At 45.5% G+C, this 6217-nt stretch overlaps 1 pseudogene; it reads left to right on the top strand.

Annotated features, from left to right (window-relative positions):
- The first annotated feature begins 617 nt into the window (after positions 1-617).
- Positions 618-737, top strand: LOC136638281 (5S ribosomal RNA; annotated as a pseudogene).
- The last annotated feature ends 5480 nt before the right edge of the window (positions 738-6217 follow it).

Raw genomic sequence — 6217 nt, 5'->3', positions numbered from 1 at the left:
TGCTGTTTGGTGCAGCACCTGTGTGTTGCCTTTGCTGCACAGAATGGCATCCTGTGTTGTAGCACCTGCAGTACTTGCCATTTCCTTCCCCTCCCCCAATTATGGTACTTAAATATACAACAGCTTGGTTTACACTGACAGTGTTAGCAATCAGTTGAAGCCATGGTCTATTCTGATAGTGGTATTGTGAAATTGAAGTTTCAGTACTTGCGCTTAAGTATATTCCCATAAATAATGTAGGTCAGTCAGTATCTAACACAAAGTCATGGAATACTGTTGCTATAGCAATCAAGGTCATGTGTGTTAAAATGTTTCATTTGCAAAGGTGGCTGTGTTAAAACCAGTGGGCAATATACGAAAAAGCTAGAGTTTGGAGGACATTTACTGTTCACAGAGCTGTTTTTCTTGTAAGTGGTTCTAAACTCAGTAGCAATTTTCTCATGTCTAAGGTCAGACGAAATGTGCAGAAACCCCTGTGGCAGTGGACATTGTCCATGGAATGAGTGTATGTTACAAAGATGTGGCTTTCCATATCCTGAGGGTTTTGTGTCACAGAATATCCAAGTGTCTCCCCATTTAAGACCCATTTTATCATCATACTTGTACACAAGATGTTACCCTACAGCAACTGTTACCCTGCAGATGCCTGATCTTGTCTGATCTTGGAAGCTAAGCAGGGTCAGGCCTGGTTAGTACTTGGATGGGAGACCGCCTGGGAATACCGGGTGCTGTAGGCTTATACCATAGTCTTTCGAGACTGAAGGTTGCCAACCAACTCTACATGTGGTATTGAATACCACAAGTATGGCCTAACCCTACTTGACAGCTCTACTCGTGCAGTGACGTCTGCATTGGCGCAGGGTGTCACAAATAAAGCACATTTGCGGCACAGTGTTAGGAGTGCTGGAGGGAAAGCCTGTACTGTCCCAACAGCACTGAATACCAATAAATGGCTGCTGGTGCATATAAGTTCTGTGCCAAGTGGTGCAGGGGTCGGGAGAGGGTGGGGAGGGGTTTGGGATGGGAGAGGGCAGAACAGGGTGGATCAAGGCCAGGAGGGTGCAGGATCAGCAGAGGAGGCCTCTGCCATATCCTAACTCTCTTTTTGGAGCCAGAAGCCCAACATGGGGCTTATAGGACTTGCGCCAATGACTTCACTGGCACAGATCCCAGTAGCTCTATTGAGTGAGGGTTTGGCAAGGGGGTAAGGCAGTTGTTCCCAAACTTTTTAAACTGGCAGCTCCCTTGACCTACTGGGCCATTGTCTCCCTATTAGGGATACAATCCTATACATTGTATAGGGCAGTGGTTCTCAAACTGGGGCGTCGTGACACCCTAGCCTGAGGGTCCTGGACTCTGCCCCCTTAAGGGGTAGGGAGCGCGGAAGACAGGGACTGGTGTCCACTTACCAGTCCCTGCAGCAGCCTCCAGGGGGTGCGGGGAGCCCTGCATGACCCTCCGCATGATACAAGGTGTTATCAGTCGAGGTTTAGCAAGAATGCTTACCTGAAATACAAATAGCATGTTCAACTTGAGTCTCACAAGCATTTGGCTGGGATTGGGCAGCCTGCCACAAGATGTTCTCTTAGAACAATGTTGATACTTTTGAATGCAAGCACAGTGAATGAAGCCTTTGTCTTCAGAGCACAGAAAAAAAAATCCAGCAGTTTTAAAATTCGGCTTGAAGTTCACAGCAAAGCATTTCCGGATTAACACATTGCAAAGGTCAGATTCCCAGAGAAAATCATTTCACAGCAGTTTTTTGATGAACACACACACCGTGACGTCAATGGCAAGTATGTTGCATTTCACGGGCTGCACACGAAGGCCACAGTAAGTCATATGATGGTTATGAGGTGAGGTAACTTGTGCGTGCAGTGCCATTGGCTAACTGCTGGGGGTATATGAATTGTCTATGATGTATGCTTAAGATTGTGCAATCTAGAACAACTGGTGATGGGTAACGAACCAATGAATTGTCTCCATGTATGTGTCTCAAGGAGGGAACCCCAGATTGTAATAAAAGTCAGCTAAAGGAGGCGGTACATGCTTCTCTTCTCCCCACTTCTGGTGCAAGCAGTCTCCTTTGAGGCTTTTTCCTTCCCACTGCAGTCTCCTTTGGAGACATGGATGGATTTACCACCTTTTGCTGATGGATTTACAATAAAGGCCTGGATTTGATCACCACTGTCTACTGAGTTTGCTTTGGTACCTGGGATTACAGTGCAACATCTGAGATCTCTTGTAACATCTTGGTTTTTGCACCTTGCAACATGCAGGGCTCCCTGAGCTTTAGAAATTGAAAGTGGAGTGATTGCACCTCACTTCCGGTTTGCGATTGCAAACTGGAAGCGGGGTGCGATTGCTCCGCTTTCATTTTCTAAAGCTTGGGGAGCCCTGCAGAGGGTCGTGCAGGGCTCCCTGCACCCCCGGGAGGCTGCTGCAGGAACTAGTAAGTGCATGCCAGTCCCTGCACGCCTCTTAGTGACGCGATCCTGTGTCACTGCCTTCCCTGTGTCACTGTTTTCAAGCTTCCTGGGAGTCCCTAGCTGGTTTCTGCTGCTCCCTAGGGAGCCATGGCTCACAGTTTGGGAGCCACTAAGGTAAGGGAACAATTGTTATCTTTCCCCAAGGAGACCTCCAGCCTACCAACCCCAGCACGGGATACAGAGTGGGCTGTGATGCCCTGCTGCACCAGTGCTGGATAGGACTGGCTGTCCGTTTCTGAGTTTGCAGGCTTCCATGTGGGTTTGTCTGACTGGAAGCAGCTCTCCAGGGTTTTAGATAAGGGTCTTTGCTAGCCCTACCTGGAGATGGCAGGATGGATTCTGATAGCTTCTGCATGGAAAACAAGTTGCTCTACTACCAAATTATGGTCCATCCCTGTGGAGGAAAGACAACCTCCATGGTTATTTAACGCTGGGGAAAAAATAGTTGAGGCAAGCTGTTTTGTGTATGGGCATTTTTCCTGAACAATGGTGCAATCTGTAGTCCAGCTATTCAAATGATGAGGACAAACAATATCATTCCCAGTAAGATGAGTCTGTGAATGCATTTTGCCTAAGCAACAATGCAACATTCCCTTTCCTCCTGTATGCCTTGGGAATAATTTGTTTGCTTGGTGCATTTTGAAATTTCTTATTATTATTCTTGTTATTCACAGGACACTAACAGCTACCTTTGCACAATCGTGGTTCAGTTTGGCCACAACATCAAGTAACATTATAGATGCATCCTGTTTCTGAATTCACCCACTGTTTCTAAATGAGGTCACAGAATGGTTGGCAGGAGTAGGATTTGGCTTTATTGAGAAAAGCTGTATTTTGCATTCATTTAACAAAAGCATGATCCAGCTAAAGGGAAAACAACTGAGGCTGAATTGATGTCACTGGGAAAGAGGTACAGTTTTACCTCTTGAATCAAACCCATCTGCAGATGGATCATGCCCATTTTTAATGGTTTTTGAAATTAGAAACTTCCAGAAATGATGCTTTGAAAAGCACAGGAGGCCAACTGGAGGGCTTGTAGATGTTATATAAGGGCATCTTGTTGGCATCCTTCAGTCTCAGAAGACTATGGTGTCACGCTCTGAATGGTGGTTCTGGAACAGAGTGTCCTCTCCAGTGCGCGAAGCCTGGGTAAAGTAGGTATGGAGGATAGGCTGTCACCCATGCAGCAAATCCCCCCTCTCCACATCGCTGAAGTGGTCCAATGGAAAGGCAGAGGCCAATACGGTTGGTTCCAGCGGCGTCGCAGGAGTTGCCAGAACGTGACTGTGTTCAGCCATGAACTGCCTCAGGGACTCCGGCTCTGGATTTTGCCTCAAGGTTGACTCCTGAAGCCTTTCCATAACTGGATGTAGCCATAAGGCAGTGGAGGTTTGGGATCAGAGTTTTCCTTCTCTCAGATGAGCTGCCTTCCCAAGCTGACGAGTCCCATCTACCCGGTGGCTGTTTAGTCACCTCTTACGACAAGTACAGCCAAACTGAGGGCCTATTCTTATCCCCAGCCCCCAGGGGATAAGGGCATACATGTACCTTTCTCTCCTAGAACACCAATAACCTGTCTGATCTTGTGCATTATATGCTCTATGAAGGGTATTCTAAAAAACACCTTTTCACTTTGTTCTATAATTGTTAATTCATACCTATAGTATCATATAATATAACCAAATTAAAGGTATACAGTATGGAACTACCACAGAAATTAGGGCACAACCCTAATGTGCCCAAATGCTGGTGCTCCTGTGCTGGCACTGGGTGTTGCACATGTGCTGTAAAGCATGTTTACAATACTTCTGAGAAGAGAGTTGGTGCTGGGCTCAGTGCCAGACGGACACTACCTGGAGCAAGGTAAGACCTCTGGGGGGGGGCAGTGTGGGTGTTTGGGAGGAGGTGGGACCGGTGGAGCTCTGCCCTGCCAGAACCTATCCTCCATGTCGGGCTGAAAAGCCTTACACAGAGAGGTCTTCTCATCTGTTGCAGACGTGAGAAGCTGCATTGCAGGGCCAAGAGCTTTCCTCTGGGGAAGGGGACAAAAATTCCCTTCTCCTGAGGAGGACTCTGGAGGCCTTTGCAAGGCTGCTGCATACAACGGTTGCCATTTTGGCACCTCTACGCCCAGCAGCCCTGCTGAGGATAGGATTGGGCTCTTAGCCCCTACTTCTTGCACACTGGATTGTATCCATACAGTCAGTGGCATCACTAGGGTTCGTGTCACCCGCTGTGGGATGCCAGCATGTCACCCCCCATGCAGTGAGCGGGGCAACATCCCAGGTGGTGGGTGTGGTGATGTACCATCACCCCCACTGGCTTTTTAGCTGTACCTTTTGATAGAACACATTCTGCATGAAATAACGCATTGACTGATATATAACATGATGGTATTATTCCTCCAAACTGATTTTAGTGATTTTGGTCACTAGTGGTGTCACACACCCCAGGTGTCAACTTACTAACACCTTATTGCAGCAGTTCTCAAATGTTTAGCACTGGGACTCACTTTTTAGAATGATAATCTGTCCAAGACCCACCAGAAGTGATGTCATGGTGGAAGTGACATCATCAGGCAAATTAAAATAAATAAGTATAAATAAGTAAAGTAAAACTAATAATTAAATAAGCAGAAGCCATCTGCTTATTTAATGGGGGTTAAATAGGGGGGTTAAACTTAAGGGGGTGTCTGACTATAGTTTTGTCTGATTTTACCTGAGGCCAGATCCTGAAAAAAAAAAAACCAACCACTAATTGTTACCTAAGAACTGTAGTCTCTAATTTATTAAAAGCATAGTAAAAGATCATAAGATACATTTTTATTCTTTTTAAATTCTGGTCTTCACCACCTTTTTGTAAACACTATCAGAGTAAGTGCACTGTAAACAACATACCAGTAAAACAGTGGTTCCCAACCTGGTATTCATGTACAGTCAGGGACACTCAATAGTACTTGAAAAGGAATGAAATAATGGCAGAAAAAGGCAAGTCATGCTCCAGAATGCCTTGCAAGGCACAAATGCCTTGCAAGGACCAGCAAGGCCGGAAGGGAGGTAGCTAGTTGGCTGTGAAAGCCCCGCCAATAGCTCGTTTTTGATCATCAATTCATCTATGAACCAGTGATTGAAAACCAGCACAGTAAAAAAGCTGAAACATAATATGGAAAGTGATCAATCACCCAGAATTTCTCAGCACACTTCTGGTGCAAAATAGTGCAAGGGCAGAGTCTTCTGTTTCTCAACTGATAAAAAGAGAAAACACTGTGATGAATACATGAAGTCTTTCATAGAGAGGAGATGAGGGCTTGTATTATTAATTACAAACATTTTGCTAATATGAAGGATACAATTTATGGAAATGGGCTGCCAAGGGATATGCAAGTGAAAAAGGTTGGGAACCACTGCAGGAGAACCATGAATCAAATTCACCTTCAAAGTGTCTGGTGTATTAAACCAGAAGCTTAACATACATAACGTAACATATGTTATAACATAACATACAACTTATAACACATAACTGGGAGTGTGCAATTCAATTCACAGCAGAGAGATGCAGCTGCATATATTTGCAACTCTTTTTACTCAGAAGTAGACCCACTGCTTTCCATGGGTGTTATTCTTAAGTAATGGTGCACTGAATTGTATCCTGGGAAGGAGGGTCCCATCCTGGTGTTTCAAAAAACAGACCTGCTTTGCAAGCATTTGCAAAGTAGAACAAGGCTGCAG

The sequence above is a fragment of the Tiliqua scincoides genome, chromosome 1, assembly GCF_035046505.1.
Source record: "Tiliqua scincoides isolate rTilSci1 chromosome 1, rTilSci1.hap2, whole genome shotgun sequence".
NCBI classification, from domain to species: domain Eukaryota; kingdom Metazoa; phylum Chordata; class Lepidosauria; order Squamata; family Scincidae; genus Tiliqua; species Tiliqua scincoides.
The sequence above is the reverse complement of the archived record's forward strand: the minus strand, read 5'-3'. Positions and strand labels throughout refer to the sequence as shown.